Source organism: Haliaeetus albicilla, chromosome 12 (genome assembly GCF_947461875.1).
Source record: "Haliaeetus albicilla chromosome 12, bHalAlb1.1, whole genome shotgun sequence".
In the NCBI taxonomy this organism is placed as follows: Eukaryota; Metazoa; Chordata; class Aves; order Accipitriformes; family Accipitridae; genus Haliaeetus; species Haliaeetus albicilla.
Window position 1 is genome coordinate 23,333,787 of NC_091494.1, and position 18,258 is coordinate 23,352,044.

The 18,258-nt window shown below is 38.1% G+C and overlaps 1 long non-coding RNA gene across 3 annotated transcripts in view; it reads right to left on the reverse strand.

Annotated features, from left to right (window-relative positions):
- Positions 1-18,258, reverse strand: part of LOC138688069 (uncharacterized) — a 65,818-nt gene that overhangs the window by 42,533 nt on the left and 5,027 nt on the right. For 2 of the 3 annotated variants that reach the window (XR_011327131.1, XR_011327130.1), the window contains one exon: positions 293-1,573. This is a non-coding gene — a long non-coding RNA (uncharacterized lncRNA). Of the gene's footprint in view, positions 1-292; positions 1,574-18,258 lie in introns of those variants that run through there. The other variant, XR_011327132.1, reaches the window with a different exon arrangement.

The window sequence follows — 18,258 nt, forward strand, 5'->3', positions numbered from 1 at the left end:
CCATCTGTAAAATGGGCATTACAAAATACTCCTTTGTCTGTCATGCCTGTGTAAGCGTTTTTGGATACCTGTATATACCTAGTACCTAGCCCAAGAGCTCTGACCAAGACCTACAATAAAGAAAATAATACTTCTATGTGGAGAAGTGCTTGTGAGACCTGTCCCTCTGTCTGTAAAAGTCACTGTTTCATTTTTTCCAGTGTGTAATGTCTTATTATCAGGCTTTCTTACTGATTTGCAAACATGAATGTTTGTAGGTTAATAAAGAAATGGGCAGCACACTTCAATAATCTCTTCTGCTTTTTTCTTCTTTAAAAGTAATTTTCATGTCAGTAAGTACAATAACAATAGAGTTAAGCTATGTCATTAATTTCCATAGATGGTAGATGGAGAATGTTAAATTCTAGGCACCTGAGTGGATCATCAAACTCTTCTACCACATAATGACTCTAAATAATCATATTCATCATAATTAGTACCGTTAATAATGTTAAAAATAAACACTTGTACCTCAGACCATTAGTAATAGTAATCTTGTCATCGTCCATGAAAATTACTAGACCAGGTTATTTTTCACAGTGGGGTGCAGTTATGAGATATATAATTAAAATATTAATTACATATTTGATAGAGCTTCGACTATCATTATTATATTACCATTGGCCTCATTATTATACTTTCAGTATGTTACCTTGTATATATTGTGTTTAATAAAGTGTTAAAAAGTGGCTTTGGGTTTCCAAGATCAATATATGTTACAAAGAAAAATGTATATGAATCCAGAGGTAGGGAAGAAATGGGATTCAAACTGTAGTTAAGTGAATTTCTGTCATTCAACCCTGTACTAAGTGGTGACACACAAAGCTAATCCTAGTCATAAATCCCCAAAATAGAATTTAAGTGATACTTAGGTGATATTTAATGGTTATTTTTACCTGAGTAGATTAAATGACAAGAATACTAGTTAGCCGAATGGGAGAGATGAGCTTTAGAAAACAATGTATTCTAAAGTTTTTTTCCTTTTAGGCACAAGTTTTTTCTGTTAACATAAACAGGAGGCCTTCTAATGTACATAGGGGCAAGTAGTGCTTTTGCATGCTAAACTGAATTAGTATAAGCAAGGGGCAGGTGTAATTTGAAGATAAATAATAGTGACACAGCACATTTTGTTAAAAATGATGGTGCATTTAAGATTGAAATCTTTTGTCTGGAGTTTATTTTCTTGTTTCCATGGTGGTTAATTGTCCATTTATTCCTTACCTGTCTGTAACAGAGTTGCAGGATTGTTTGTTGCCATTATTTGAAAATTGTGTCATAATTTTTCTGTAATAAGCTGTTTCAGGTTGTTTCAGATCAGGACATACCTACTCTAAAAGTAAATGCTTTAGAAGTAAAACACAGACCCCAGTATGATGCCTGTATCCTTAATCCTGAAGGATTTTGAGGAGTTCTCCAAGATGCTGGTTATGCTGTCTGCTCCTGTTGCCTTCCTTTGTAACATTCAGTGGATTTCTTGGCATCTTTCAGGAACAGAAAATCTCTGGAGCTGAGGATAGTCATTGCCTCCTTTTCACTATGGGAAAGGACAAGAATGCATTTTTCCTATTTTTAAAAGTGTTTTTGCAAAATTTTCGGTATTTTTTTTTACCATTGCATTAAAACAGTATCAGAAGAAATAGTTTCCAGAATCAACAGTAGGAGATAAAAAAAGGCTTCCAGTCAGTTTTTTTAAAGTATTTTTCTTAAAGAACCTTTAAAGTACGTTTATCCCAGAACACCTCCACACCTTCTGAAGCTTAAAGGATAATTAAGTAATAAAGTTACTAAACTTCAGTTTAAAAAAGAAATAAAACCACTGCCCCCTGCCCCCCCAACCACTGAACCTGGTTATATCTGTGGGGGATGGGGGAAGATGTTTTCTAAATATAAAACTCGGTTGGATGGACAAAAGAGTTCTCTACAATTCCTGTCAATGTTGAGAAGCTTGTTCCACCAATGTGGTATGAAAGGAGTGAACGTATCATTTGCCTGGGAGCAGTTGGTGGCTGTACAAATCAGGCATTTTCACTTGCTTAATTCATAAATTGGAATTAAGGGAAAAATAAAGACCCCAGGCTTACCTTCAACCCTGTGTGTGCATGCATGCCACCCTAGCATTGATTCCAGGTTAAACTTCTCATATCCTGGTGACTGAGCAAAATCTGGGGGGATGTGATCCCATTCTCGCTGTGCTGCAGAGCACTGAGGCACCCACACATCAAAGCCCAGTATCTATTTTTCCATGAAGATGGCATTCAGGCAGCCAGCTTTCACCACCTACCCATTAACATCTGTAAAGGTATAATATGGTGGAACTTTTTGTTGTCCTCCTCCTGAATAGTCATGTTCCCTACTCAACCTGAATCTCCTCTAATGTACAGCTTTGCACACATGGCAAGTAATTTCTTTCAGAAGTAGACAGCAATAATAAAACCTTATCATCTGCTTCACACCAGATATTATGAGTGTGGTTGTAAATAAAACCTTATCACCTGCTTTAAACCTGATAGCATAAGCAGTGGCCGCACTAGGATTTCTTTTTGGTTTGACCCACTTTACTGGCTTTATTTAGTGAGACAGGCTATGGCTATGTTCCCCCTCAACACATCTGATATTTTACAAGGTTTGGGGGAGAGGATGCTTTGAATTGTAAATGAATCTAGAGCACTCCTTTTAATAGCGTGGGATATCTCCTCTGGTAAACCATTAACAGAGTCATAGTCAACACAGTCAATGTAGGGTAGTCAAATGAGGACAGTCAATAAAAGTGTAAGTGCCTGACTATCCAGAAAGTAACGAAACTCCTTCAACAGATTGGGAAAGCAGCTGATTAATAAACTTTGCCAAAATGCTATTTTGGATGCTTTCTCTGCTATAGATTACTCTCGGACAAAAAATGCTTTGTGGATTTTTTCATTATTATTATTGAGACTTTTAAAATAATTTTTACATTTACCCGAAGCTACTCAGGTATGACATCCAGTGGCAGGGTTTCAAAGTTTAGGACATGAACAAGTTTTGTCATCAAATGGAATTTTCCTTATAGAAATGAGGTGTTCATTCTCAGTAACTTGAAGATAATCGTTTCCAGATTTCAGAGCTGGCATGACTGAAGGCCTGGACTTTGGAGGAGGCTGATGAACCTAATAAAACCTCTATGAAAAATTCAGCTCTTCATTAGATCCTCCTTGTCACTAAGGCTTATTATAGCCGCTTACTCAGGATTAGCACAGACAGAATGTGTTTAATATGTTATTAAACTAGTTGGACTTACATTAATTTTGTCCCTATTTGTGTTAGTGTTTTGTGGAAAAACCTGAGATGTTCTATATGTACATGACTTTGTTTTGCTTAAATAAGTTTGGTAGCAGATTTTTATTATGATGTTTAAGGCATAATTTGGGATTTTAAAATTTAATTTAAAGATTATTACATAATTCCCGTCTTCCCTGAAAAAAAGGAAATGGCATCCTTTGATACTCTGAGGTATAGCTGCTTAATACAGGAGTTTACTTGGATCATTTATTGATTCCTCACAAATGGTATTGTGGTAATGTGTAAGAATAGCAACAGCATATATTAAAACATCTTTATAATCAGAATAATAATGAAGAGCCTGTAGATATGAGAATCCCAAAGTTTTCCCAATGCTTTAATAAGTACTGAGCTACTGCTACAATTCCTGAATTATTCAGAGCTATAATTTGGAGTCACAAGGCTTTAGTATGCTGTAGATGTAGCATTAGGCTTCCAGGGTCATGGTAGATATTAAAAATTGTTATGGAGAGATCTAGATTGCTAATCACACAATGGCAGAAATGTTGTGTAGTGCCCTAGAATTACAAATAATTTAACAGGATCTGACCAGTCCTAAGTCCTCTCCCTCCTCTTCCCTAAAATACAAGATGTACAGCAATGCTTCTGTAAGAATAAAGGGGTGCAAAATGTCCTCAAGTGTATGTCTCAAGAATCCTATAAGCAATGGAATAAGAGGAGCAGAGCATAGATGGAAAAAAGCCTCCTCCTGGACTGGAATGACAGTAACTAACCACTACACTGAAGTTATAATTATAATTTTGTCACAAGAGTAGAGAAGTCAAGGTTTCACAAGGGAAAAAAAAAATCTATTTACAGAAAAATATTATGCTTTTCATTTGATAGAAAAAGTAATTATTGCAAAGGGACCCATGGAAGATCTTGAAGACAGTCACCCTCCTTTTAATAAGTGCTTGTGGCAGCTAAGTGGGGATCAGGAGTATTCTTTATCAGGTTTGCATTCAAGTAGTACTAAATATATGCAGGTAGGAATTAAATAGTATCTGAGTTTAATTAAAATTATAAAAAAAAGGGGGGGAGAAGAATGGTTGGTAGACTGCTCGACTGCATTTTAACCAGTAACCTCAGACCCTAATTAGAAATGCTTTTCATATCTCCTCCATGCAAGGGCTTAATCTGACGTGAGTCTGTGAGCGAGGGCTTGGGGGACCAATGTTAATTCTGCATTCGATCTTGGTTTGTATGGAGGCAGGCAATGCTGATTGACCGAGTTGCAGCACAGATCCCATGACCTTGCTGGGATTTTCATGTGAGGTGTTAATTGAGAGGGTGGGTTAATCTTTGAGCATCATTGTCCCCGAGCTGAGGACAAAGTTTGTGCTCTCTGTTTCCTTACTCAACAGTATATTTGATCTCTACCTCCTCCCCTTTATGACAGTTTAGCAAGCCTGCAGAAAATTCGCTCTTGATAAATTTGTTGGTGGAGGATTATCTCTTGCTGGTTTTGTTTGATTTTTATGATCTTGTTTTGGAGAAAGACTGTTTAACTGGGATGAAAACCAAAATATTCTTCTCCTCACTGTTTCTTCCCCCCACCCCATCCACTCCAATGAGACTATAATATCAGGTGGGGGGAGTGACATCTTGAGATTAATTATACTAAAGAAAACTACAAGGCACGATTTCAAAGTTATTTCATCTGACTGCTGGGAAAATATAAGCTCTTTTTATTGCTCCTGAGTGGAAAGCCTAAAATAATTACAAAAACAAAGAGATGTTACAGGGGACAGAGCTTTTATAATAATATACAGGTTAGAGTTTTCATACTGGATTTGTGTAATGCAAGAAAAGACAGCCCTGTAGTTTTGCTTTTTTATAAATAATGAATGGGTTTTTTTCTTCATGTGTTGTTTTACAGGCCTGTTATCTCCAGTGTAAGGAGTAAATTTTTACTCTGGGTAGGACTAATGCATACTGGCTGACCTTAAATATGACTCCCAAGTGAGCAGGATGGTAGTTAAAAGCAGCAGAAGCAGTGGAGCTCACGCAGCAAATGCTGTGAACCAGTAGTGATAAAAAAGCACAAATGATAGCTGTCCTTGACACACAGAGAATTTCTCTTACTTGTTTTATTGCACCAGCTGTAGATGAGTTTAATTACAATGCTTCAAAACTAAAACTCCTTTTGGAGCGCTTTTGTGAAGTACAGGCAAGTTTTGCAAAGCCCAGGCAGCGTGCTCTGTGCCTAGCCCTCTGCCAGACCCATCGCCCGTGGTGAGCAAAGGAAGGAGACTGTCCTGCGTGCAGTGGGAGATGGTGGGATGGCTTTGGTCCATTGAGGACTGAATGGTGTTTGGGTCTGGTTGGATGGCTGTGAAATACATCCAGTATAAAAGGGATGCCATGGTTTTTACATGCCGGACTTTTAGTGGTTGTGTGGCCTTCGTGAAGTTGCTTCTACCTGAGTGTTGCTCTTGCCTATGCCAGAATCATTCCAGAGAAGGTCTATGGCAGGGTGAGATATTTCTGTGCAGTGCCACAAGAGAAAGTATGACGCCTTGATGCCATAGGGTTGTGATTTGATGCAGATCTGGCCTCGTGACTTCCAAGTTTTCTTAAATAGTTCTGTGGCAAAATCACAGTCCTTAGGAAATTGCACTTTATAGGGACATTGGGAGATTTTTTTTTTTTCTTTTTCAGGAAATGGTGCCATGTTCCTGGAGAGTAACTTGTATCAGCAAGAATTTAATAGCTTCCTTGGCTGGGTGGAAAGCTACAGGTCAGCTCTTGGATTTATATCCCTATATAGGTTCCAGTTGTAGAGAGTTTCTTGTAGCAGTAGTCAGCAGTATTCTAAGCCTGTTATGCCAGATTGTATTTTTCTTTTTTAAAGTTTAAGAGTATTGATAGAAACTCAGTGGGAGCTAGGAAATGCTGGCGTTCACTTCAGCGTCTATATCTTGCTTTGAAGTGAGGCACTGGAGCCCAGCTTGCCTGAGCTTGGGATTCACTGAGAGCCAGGAGCTGGGAGAGCTGGTGCTTCTCACAGTCTTCCCTCAAGATGCTCCGACTCTGTGATCCTGGCCTTGCCTCTACCAGGCTAATGCTATTAAAATCCACCCATGTGTTATCTGTAATTGCTGACCACTATCTTAAGCCACCCTGCAGTCTTTGAGGAAAATTAATTTTGGAGTTGTGAAAAGACAGAAATTTTGTTTCGCAAAGGATTTGTAGAGTTCAAAATCTGGCTTCTGTTCATACTGGAATGAAATGTGACATTTTCAAATTCTTGGCAGAGGAAAATTCTCAAAAAAGCTGCCTTTCAGATTGATTAAAATGGTCCATTCTGGGCTGGACTTGCTTGGTTTCATAATCTACCAGAAAAAAAACTGAAATAAAAGTAATTTCAAAATGAAAAATCAAAAAGGTCAAAACAAATCGCCCCTCCCCCAAAACTTAAGGCAAATTGGCATGATTCATAAACCCACTTTAGTTTTATGAATCCACATTTTCTAATTCAAAGGGAGGCTATTGTTGGTTTCTTTACAAACACCCCTAGATTATTCCTCAGTTGCTTATGAAGGGAACACCAGAATGAAGCTGGCTTCTTGGGATCTGTACTGATTTCCAGGATTTGATGAATTTCAGTAAAATACATGTTTACGGCATGATTGTTTTGCATGAGAGGTGAGAATTACTGCTGATGTTTGGAGCAAAAGCAACTTATATGGGCTACAGAAATGCAGTCTGCTGTTTGTGTTAATCGTGGACAGTTATTGAAAGGATATCCTTAATCATTGGGGTGATGTTAATATTTTAAAGTTTTCAGAATAGTAATAGCTGGTTTTAACACTATGATTAACCTCTGTCTAAATGTAACCGCATTGGTTTTAATAATTTTGACTTGGTATAAAATAATACATAAACAAGAGTTTCTTAACTAGGTTTGGTGAAACTATGAGATTCTTAATGACTTATGTTTCCCTAGCTAAGACTCAAGGCTTGTGCCCAATTTCACTAGGAAAAAGGGAAACTTGGAACCGTTCTTCCCTCCTGTCCTTACTGGTGGCTACTTAAAGACCCTATTTATGCTTTGGGGTAATTAGGTGCATTTTTGAAGTTGATAGAAGGAAGAATGAGGACAATTAGGAATAGGGTGTAACATATTTTCCCTTTTCAAGCCACAAAGACGTTAATGGAAGAAAACAACAGCCCAGTGTGGTGTGCTCAGGCACAACAAGGTACAGGAAAACCTGGGGGCATGCAAGTCTTCAAAGCTGGAGGTGGAGGTAGAGTAGCAGCAATGGCCAAGACTGGGTGCATGGCCCAAGAGAAGAGCTGCTTGGTTCTCCAGGCTGTGTGTAGGTCCCAATGATCTGCTGAATCCTTTTGTGTGGAAGAACAATTCTCTGCAGTTGGTGAAATTAAGTGACGGAGTGACCTGCAGCTTGAAGCTTTTTCTGTGGATGCTGCGTCTCTGTAAGAGCGTTTGGGTTTGGCCCTTTGTGTAGTCAAAGATAAGAGGGTTGTTCATCAACATCATCTTTATAGACTTACTATAACTCTGTATGAGGCAACTAGTAAATGTTCCCCTATGTAATTTTGGGCAAAGTAGAAAATGACTTGTGTAGCAGATGAATTATCAGTTTCATCTTTGGAACTTTAGGCCTAATGGTCTTATGGTGCTTGCTTGTTGTTTTCTGCCACTGCCTTTAATCTGTTTTTTAAAAATTCCACTGATTCTGTATTTATAGAAACTGTTTCACCTCATTGCTCTAGATGATCTTACCAGTTAAAATATGTCTGGCCTGGTGTAAGGAAGCAGTCTTATGGTATGTTCTATCTGTGTGATGTACTTTGTCTGTAAGTAATAACAAAAGGCTTCATTAGAGAGCTAATCAACTCCCTCACCTTTGAGACCTAAAGTAATCATGTATTTCAGATGCACATCTATAAGAATGAGCCTGGTAATCGCGTGTAGGAGAAACTGTCTTTAAGCGAAGCCAGGCAAAAGTGGCAGGTGGTGTAGCTGGCTTCCTCCTGTATGGGGTTTGCCTCTTAATCCTGAGCCCCTCTTTCAATAAAGTTTTACTTTGGCTTCTTGCAGAAAAAAGGTTTCAGAAGCTGGGTAAACAGAGCCTGAGCCTGCACGAAGGGGATTAAGAAGGAGAGGCAAGAGTGGAAGGGAAAATGAGGATATGACAGAGGCTATAGTGAGTTCAAACAAAATTTGGCCTGCAGAAGGCAGAAGAAATCCCACTGGTGACAGGTGCCATCTTGTGGGTCATTCTGCCACTCTGCCTCCTGCCACTTTTTATAACGAGAAGAGATAAAGGAGGTCTGGGTTCTTAGAGGCTTTGAATTGGAAAAGTAATTCAAAGGGATGTGAACATGGTTGGCTTCGGGGTTTGCATGATACTGTAAACATCAATACTTTGCTTGTCAGCACTCTATGCTATTTAAGAATGTTAAAGTCTGCTATAAATAGAGACTATGTGCGTGTCTAGAAACATGTAATCGTAAATAGTATGAATGATAATCAAATTATTTTTCCTTTATAGTAATGCAAATAAAATATTCATGCATCATGTAGGCCTAGGAAAGGTTACAGCCTGCAAACTGTGCTAATTAAAATATAATAGCACCGAGGAGTATATGTAAGAGTTTCTAATGTCCCTATTTTCCCTCTTTCCTTTAAGATCTTATCTTTAATGAATACATAAAAATGCAATGGTTAGCTGTGTTTTTCGGGGAAATTTATTTTGAAGGACTGTGCAAAAATAATCACAGCATCTACTAAGCCAAAATCAAATATGCTATGATAAAGCCTATGTAATTTTTTTAAAGGAAAAGGTAGTATTTCAGGCATGAGCCTGAATTCTGTCAAAAAATTAGAATATCATGAATTTTTCAAGGTTTCACGGTTTAAAAGATGAATTACAACAATATTTATGTCAAACAGGATGGCATATTTCAGTATTATTTTTACACCAAATTTAAGGGTCAAAATTTTCAGGAATAGAACTTGGCTTTACCAATTACTATTTTTAAGTACCGTCAGACAAAAAAGGCAAACTTGGAATTGGCCTTAATTTCCTTTTCCCATGTTCATACTATCCAAAATATGTTGCCCTTTTGTGGACATTTATGAAACAAAATTGCACTAGGATGAATGAACAGTATGGAAAGAAAGCTTTAAGCTGATGCATACAAGAATTCTAAACATGCTGTATAGTAAGTATTTATGTAGTATTTATGCCAGAAGTCAAATAAGGGATATAATCTTATTCGGGTAGGGAAGAGCAGTGCCATCCGAGAGCTCCCATCACAGCTATAGGTGAGCTCTGTTAAGAATTTGTAAGGAGAAAGCAAATCCATGAAAATGTCAAGTAAATTTGACTGATTAATGCATTTGAAAAGAATTCTTATTCCTTTGCAAGCATTCCATCATTATGAGGAATATGAAGATCATGGAATGCATTATTCTGTCCCCATGATTCGCTTATCCCTGGTTGTGAATCAGTGCATGAGACTTGACTGTGAATGGCTGGAGTCAATGGCTGTATTGTGCATGGGCATAATTTGTGGCGATGGAAAGTAAGCTCAGTCTTAATATTATTTGGTCACCTAAACTTAGGAAGTTGCATAAATGTGGCTGTGCTTGAAGCTTGCTCTGTGAAACTCTTCTTTGCATGTAAAAATAAATTACATATGTATATATTCAGACACTTAAGGGCAGTGAAAAACTTTTGGATGTTCATTTTGCTCAGTTATTCGTGAAATTAAAAAATTATTTGTAATAAAACTTCTCAACGGTTAATTATGACATTTTAATGGGGAAAGCTTGAATTCTTTCACAGGGTTATGAAAACAAGTTAATGTTAAATGTGACATTTTCCTTTGGATTTATGACATATCCCCTGGCCCCTCCCTCACCCCACACGACGCGTACAAAAGGAGGTATTAACAGGAAAACAGAGATGTTGTGTGTTCTGTTATGAACAAGCTTTGTGATCTCATCCCAAGGTTTTATCCAAGCTTGAACCATCTGGCTTTGAGCTGGGGGAAAAGCATGTCAGCTCTCCCCCAGAATTTCAGTGTCAGGGAGAAGGGGCAGAGTGCCTGAGCTTAATGCCAGGCCCCCTTTCCTCCCCTCCACAGCCCTGCGAGAAAGACAGGAGTCAGGCACTGAAAAGCATACCAGGCATTTTTAAACACAACCCTGACATTTCCTCAGCATTTCCATAGCTAAGGCTTTCCTCCTCCCCATCCCCCTACCCCCTCTTTCAATCAAATAAGGCACCCGCTCTCTCATGCCTAGTGCAAAGAAGGAAAGGGAGGAGGGGGGGAAAAGTTGGCAATTTAATTCAAACAAAAGAAGCTTGAAATCTATAAGCACAGCAACTCCGAGGCTTCTGGCAAATAGAATTCTAATTAGTATGCTGCTATTTTTCTTTTAGACAGATGAGGGATGCCCCCTATTGACTCTAGCAGGCAGGCTGGTTTAAAAAAAAAAAAAAAAAAAAGAAGAAAAAAAAAAAAGAGGGGGGCAGGTGGGGGCTAGCCAGCAAACACTGCAGATTGCAAATTATATCGCAAACCCTGCCAAGTCCCAGCTCTTGGCATCAGATTTTTAATGACACCCTGGAAAAGGGAAAAAGAAGCCCTCAGCTAAGGGATAAAAATGAGGGGTTTTGCACTGTGATAAGTCTTTGCTTAAAACCCAAATGGCCAAGCACACATTAGGGTTTTAAAATATTCATAGATAGAAGTGAAAATGAGGATATGAGGATGTACATTTGTTGCTTGGTCAATTGACAACTCATTCTGCATATTAATAAAAGGGATGATCTAATTTTAAAGGGACAGTCTGTCTTTTTTAACCATGACTTTTTGAGTATTATGAAGCTGAGGGCAAAACATCACAGAGGAGGCCAGCGATGACACAGAATGTTGTTTTCTTTTGATGTAGACCTAGTACTAACTACTACTTTGCTCAGGAATTCTGGGGTCTCTAAAAATACGATACCCTTCTTGTATAGTCTCTCTGATGTATGGCTGCTGAACACTTTGATATTTTTTCCTCCTTTTTTTTTTTTTGCAGTGCATGAGGCCCTTCACAGTTGTAGGATTTTATCCACAAACAGTCAGACCATCATAGAGATGGAAGCCATTTCTTTTAATAATTAGGCCACCTTCTGTTCCAGAGAACTGCTTTTGGCATGCCTACCTCGAAATAATGTTTTTTTTAATATCACAGTATATCTCCTCCCCCCCAATACTATACTGTAAGTGTTCAAAACAGTGTGAATTCATATTAATGTTACATATACTACCATAGTTTAACTAACAGAAATGTCTTTGACCAAGGATTTAAATAAATCCGAGCCCATGCATCTCAAATCCTTCTGTTCAAGATTCACTTGGGGGGTAATCTTAAAAAAAATCCACTTTGATTTCTTTACACCTGAAAGTCCTAGTCACAATTAATGCCATGAATGTGTGTGTCTACCCTGAGTCATGGTTAGACAGTTAAATACCAAAGGAACTCTGCCTGCTAATACTTAAAAATGCAAAAGTGAACTCAAAATTATTTGCATTTACAAAACTGTAGGCACTACAAAGGGAGACTGTGTTGATACCAGCCTCAAAAGTCACAGCTAATATTAATTATCTCTAAATACACACCCATATACAAATGAAGCATTAACTCAGATCATGCAGCTAGCAGTATTTCTAATGCAGGGCTTTAGACTTTCTGTAGATTTTTATGGCATCCCTTAGGCTGCGTACCTACAAAAATGTGGCTTACACGAGCATTTGCTTTACCTGTCAGTCGCCTCCTAGTATTGTTGCTTTTTTTCAACTGAATTTGACAGAAGGGCAGAAATGTCACTGATAATTAAGTTCTTGTAAGTTTGGTGAAAATCGGTAGAGGAGAGAAACCCGAAGGAGTGCCCCCACTGAGGGGAAGGTGGGCAGGACTCAACCCTTCCGCACTCGCGTTGGGAACAGCTGGTGGGCTGCAGCTTCTCCTCATACTTCCTGAACAGAGCGTATGGTGAGGATATCGATGAGGAGCAAGGGCTAAAGGACAGAAATCTGTAGGAAACCGGGCTAGCGGAAGAATTTAGATGTGTGTTTTTTAGGAAGAGCAGCTAGCTTATGTTTTCTGACATGTAGCCTTTTTTTCAGAGCAGTAATTGTGTTGGCTTTGTAAGGAAAAACTGACGCTGTTATTGAGGGTCTGCTAATCGCTGTTTAAAAAAAAAAGTATCCCTATAACAAGATTAAAACGTTGCTAAATGTGTCCTCAAAGTTTATATTTAAAGACACAAAGGTGGTAGGTTTCTGAAGTGGGGTGTTTCATTATGTGGATCTCATTAAAATGAGCAAGTTCATGTGATTTGGAAAGTGACTCTACTGGAGTATGAATGATACAAAGAAACCTGTGTTAGTTTAACGCTACCTGTGTTCTCCTATTGAACAGTTTTTAAAGAATAGGAGCCGAAATGCAAGGTATCGAAGGGAAAGGGTGCAGTAGGAGAGGCCAGAATGGCATTTCTCAGCACACTGATGAATTAGTCTTGGTGCAGAAGACAAGTGTCCAGACAGTGACACTGTTTGCATTTATTCCTGGAAAGGAGAAGAAAACCAGTCCATAAAGCTCCCATTGATTTATCAGAAACTTCCCAGGGTGACCTCTTGGCAGGAGTTAACCGCAATACCTCTCTGGTAGTTGTGGCTATAATTCAATGGAACCATTATGGATGTTATGTGAGTGTATGGTATAATCTATATAGGCTACCATATAATCTAAAAAAATAGATCTAAAGTAAAAATATGGTGGGGTCTAGTTGATTTAATTGGAATGCCATTGACTTCAAGGGGAACAGGATCAAGTCCTTCATATAATTCTTATAAGTATGTGATACTTTGTTCTCATGGCAGTTTGAGAAGGAAGCTTGAGAGATCTTGAAAAATTATAACCTATGCTTCTGGTGTGTTGTTAATATACACAGAAACAGAACTTGTTAGAAAAAAATTGAGGTTTTGGCTTAACTGTATCTACTGATATTGAGTTCCACAGGCAAATTAGGTATGCTTAAAGGGGGGTAGGAAGGTAGGATAAAGAAATGTTTTCTTCTCTTTGGCTGTTGCTCCATATCTACAGTGCATATCTACTTAGAATTATACAGTCAAAGCACTAAGCTCAAGTTTACACTTGAACTGCATTTGTTGAACACTAGGCATCCAATTAATAGATAAATTAGATTACAAAAAATGATCTATCCAAAAGGAAGAGTTGAAATGGCTGTGTAACCTATTCTGTCTTTAATGATCCAGCCCTGTGGGAAGAAGAAAAGCTATTGTTTGAAGGTATCAGCAGAGCTCCAGGTGAGAGTACCAAGTTTTGCTCTCAAGTAGTTCAGAACTGTTGTAGGAAGAGTCAATTCCCTATCAGTTAGTAAAACTTGGAATTATCTCTTCCAGTAAATGTTTTTAGTAGAAAAGAATTTTCTCCTCCTTTTCTCACGGACCAGTTATATTCAGTTTGCAGGTGGAGAAAGATAAGTGATTTTAGCACCCAGTGGCTTAAAGGAGTTCAAATGACCACTAAAGTCATATTAACTTGTCAAATTGACCAGTATTTTCTGCCACTGAAACAGTAGAATGGATGGCTGGAGACAATAAAATTGTTTCAATTATACTGCATTAAGCATCTTCACAAAGTGAAAATGCAGAAAGCAAAGAGGAAAGGATCTAGGAGATGTGCTCAACAACGACAAGAATTTCACAGGGACTCATTTGAGTGAATACCCCATTAGAGAGATATATTGGAAGAAATATCTACTGAAGGTGCAGGCAGCTAATTTGTACTTGAACACCCCAAAACTACAGCAGCAAGAACTTACTCTTAAATATTAATGGCAGCCTAGAAAGAGAAAGGCCAATATTCTGAAAAATATTACAGGGACCTTGATTGTGTCACTAGCCTTTAATATGGGACAAAACAAATGCTCATGATGTCTAAGAGTTGCCAGGCTCAGCATTTCCTGGAGTTTCCTACTTGCGAGAGGTGTTTTGCTCCCAACATGTACAGATAAAAACTTCACTGGCCAGCAAATATGAAATAACTCTCAGCTGCATATAGTTAAACCTCTGATGCCCTCTAAGAGTCCTAGCAATTGAATTTTTCAGTTTCTGTTATCTAATGTAGAAGTTAGTACACAACTGTGCTTTTTGCTGTATGTTCATGTGATGATGTGGGATGAGCAAGACCAACCTCCTGCATTAAATTCACAGTCAAAAATACCAGTACTAAAAATCAGTTGTCTAGCTGTAAAGGTGTTGCAGGATGTAATACAATGTAATTAAGAGCACAGCTGATTGTTTTAAAAAGAAATATTCTGCTCAAAACTGGCTGTGATTTTCCTTTAATTTAGGAAAGAGTATTGCTGAGGGGTGGGTCAGCTAGAGGAAGTGGGGAGATATAGGTACATGAGTGGTTAGAACAGAGGGGTGGAATAGGGTTTGGTGGGGTTTTTTTATGAAACCCATGCTAAAGATTTACGATACTTATTAATGAATAGGTGTGCAGCCTTCCTTTACTGCCATAGGCTTGTACAAATAGTTACATTGATTTCATCAAAAGAGATAGTTTTCTTCAAGGTGGTGAATTTAATCCTAAATGTGAGTAGAAAATGTATGGGATCATATTCTGCCATCCTCCTCACAGTAAGCATTTCTATAGTTTGCACTTTATGGACATAATCTCAGTGGGGACAGGGCATGAAGGGAGGAATCACTGATTGTAGAGGTTGATGAATCTAGGACTAAAAGGGTAAAGCCACCCCTTTTTTGTACACTGGGATGGATGACATTATATAAAAAAAAAATAATGCAGGAGCTCTGTCTCTTGCAAACTGAATACCTAAAGCCAAGCTCCAAAGAAAAGTTATATGGGAATCAAATCATGTGCCCAGAAAAATTTTGCTTGAATAAAACGCCCAAATTGGCATTAGCTCTTGAATATTTGTCAGCCCAAAGCTAGAAGAAAAGTGTCTCCTTTGTGTTCAGTGTATATGACTTTTCTTTGCTCACTAGAATGTGTTAGAAGAACATCATGGGAAAAGTTGCAGCTGGCAAAAGTGAACATGAAATATATATTTTCAGAGGATAAAAATGTTATGAGCATCTACAAACAACTGGCAGAGGGTTTGATATGGTAAGAAAATGGCCACCTCTGACCTCACTCAGATTCAGTTTGACTTTTCACTTACTTAAAACAACATTTCTTTTTATGTGCCAGGTTATATATTTTACTCAGTGAAATGTTTGGTTTATTTAAAATTATAAGTGTAGCCAATCTCTCCATCCAATTTTTTTTTTTAGAGCACCCACGCCAGTCAGTGTGCTTCTCTGCAACCAATAAATCCAGCAGTAAATTATGTATGATTTAAATACACAGAGATTTATATTTATGCTTACAATGTCAGTATAATTTTACAGTCAAGACACAGTACATATACTCTGCCGTAAGTACTAGCTTGATACAGTAAACTCAAAAGAGCACATTGGGGGTTAGCAGTTAGAGCTGAAAGTGAAAATCAAGAAACAGCAGTAGTACTGCTTTTGTCTTCAGCATGCTCTTCAAGATGTGAGATGCTCCAGTGGGTGGGAGACCTATGCACCACCCCCCCAATTCTGGGGATAACCCCAGCAGATATGCTTTACAATTACCTTTTCTTAAAATGCCAATTAACCCTTTCAGGGTTTTGTGGCATACTGTGAGCAAGCAGGAGAGGGGCACTCATTTATCCCTTATATTGAACATCATAACCAATTATAAGGGGATTGGGGCGGGAGGAACAGGTCTTACGCTACTGTAGATCTATCTGGAGTGCTTCCTGGCTTTATCATTGTGGTTTTTAACGTTTAGGAGGGTCTGCATAAGAATACACCAAATAAAATAAGAATACATCAAAAATACAAAAAAAAAAAAAAAAATTAAGTAAAAACCTACAGATAAAAATACCACTTTGTTGAATGAAATAGAAAAAAAGCTTTAATTATCTTGGCAATATTGTCCGTGCCTGTTCAACCTTACCAGCTCACAAGGCAACAACATTTTTAATTTTATCAAAATGTCCTAGTGTTTATGTTCATAAAAAGTAGCCACTGGTGTAAATCAAGCCTTAACTCTATCAAAGTAATTAAGACCAGGCCACTGGGAGACTTGAATTTCGTAATAAAAATACCCCCAAATATTAAAATTCTTATGGGAAATAGAATAGCACTAGGATGAACTAGAATGACATATTGTTAGAATAAACCTAGAATGCCATTAATTAACCTGAAGATTAACTTAGCCCATTTAACTATATGTTTTGCTACTTGGACTCTGATCCTTCACATCTCACGTGGAGATTGACTCTTCCATGGGGTCCTATTTGGGTAAGTGTTATTCAACATGAGTAAAGGTTAGAGAAATAGTCATGTTGGTTAGTAGCTGGTCACATTTTGGCAGTGTACCCAGTGGGGGTTTTTTTTGGATGCATTTGACCAGATCTTTGATTTGTAAGTTGTTGGACTACTTTGTGAAGTCAAGTTATTTATTTTGTCATTTACATGAGAAAGGTGAGAAAGAAGAAAAGATAAAGGTGCTAAATTTGCTAAGTGGGTTTTTGGTACGTGAGTAGGTAACACTTTTAAAATTTCTGGTACCTCCCATTAGTCTGAATCTGTAATATTTCCACATCCCATATCTTCAGGGGCCGGAGGGAGAAGACCCTGATGTTTCTGATCGCAAACACTTCCATCTTCTGATTCAGGGTAAAATGCTTCACAGAAGCTCTGTGATTGCCAATAACTGAGTTCAGGCTGCTTGTTTTACTAAGGAATAGTTAATGCATACAGAACTATGAGACTGGTTGCAAGCTTTTAAGTAAAAGCTGGACTGTGACAACTTCTGTTGAGCTGGAACAAAGAATATGGGAAGATTTAGACTTGTGGGTCTGTACATTGGCAGCCTCACTTCCCCAAACCAGGACTCCCATTAAGACAGGATGGGTTATTACCCTTACCAGAGGATGCAGCATCGCTCCGGTCCGTGATTTCTCCACACATTTGCCTCCAAGCAGGGGGAATTTGGCTGAAGTAGATGAAACTACATAAGGTATGAATTGGACTTGGACCAGTGAGAGAAAGATGACAATTAGGTTGATTTTTGAGTAAAGTAACTTAATTCAGCTCAATCTCATCCAGAATATTTGCTTGTCTTTGTAGAGGTGCAGCGTTCAGTTTGTCTTTGGTATTGGATCATACCGTCAAATGAGAGGGATAAATTTTCCTTCTGTTTTTAGAAGGTTCAAGGTTGAGCACTACCAAACAGATAATATGAAAGCAATGCTCTGTTCTACACTAAACATTTTAGCCAATGTTAAGTTTTCAAGGCAGAGTCTTAAATTATTTATTATGCAAGTGCAAACTGGTGATGCACTGGAAGGAAAATTTCCATTATAAAGTTTTTGCAATCAGCAATCATCAGGCACTTGACAATGAATGAAAACCAACATTCGCTTTGTGTGACTTCGAACATACTGAAAAGGTAAATGATTATGCCACCTTCCCCATTATTAAGTGCATGCATCTCTCGTTTAAAGTATATGACAAAATAGCCATGATAAAATCAAAGGCTATCTTTGTGGCACATGTGTTTTAAGAAGCACAGCACCTACTGACTTGGAGATTTGCAAGCATTTAGCCATTTAAAAAATACTATATGTGTGTCCTTTATATACACATACACAAATCTCTCTCTCTAATGGGGCAGGTAGATTTATATAAACACAGACGTACCAATCTTGAACTGCATGTGAGAGTGTTTACTGCACACACGAAACAATCTTTAAAATAAAATGTATCCTTTGGAACCAAGAC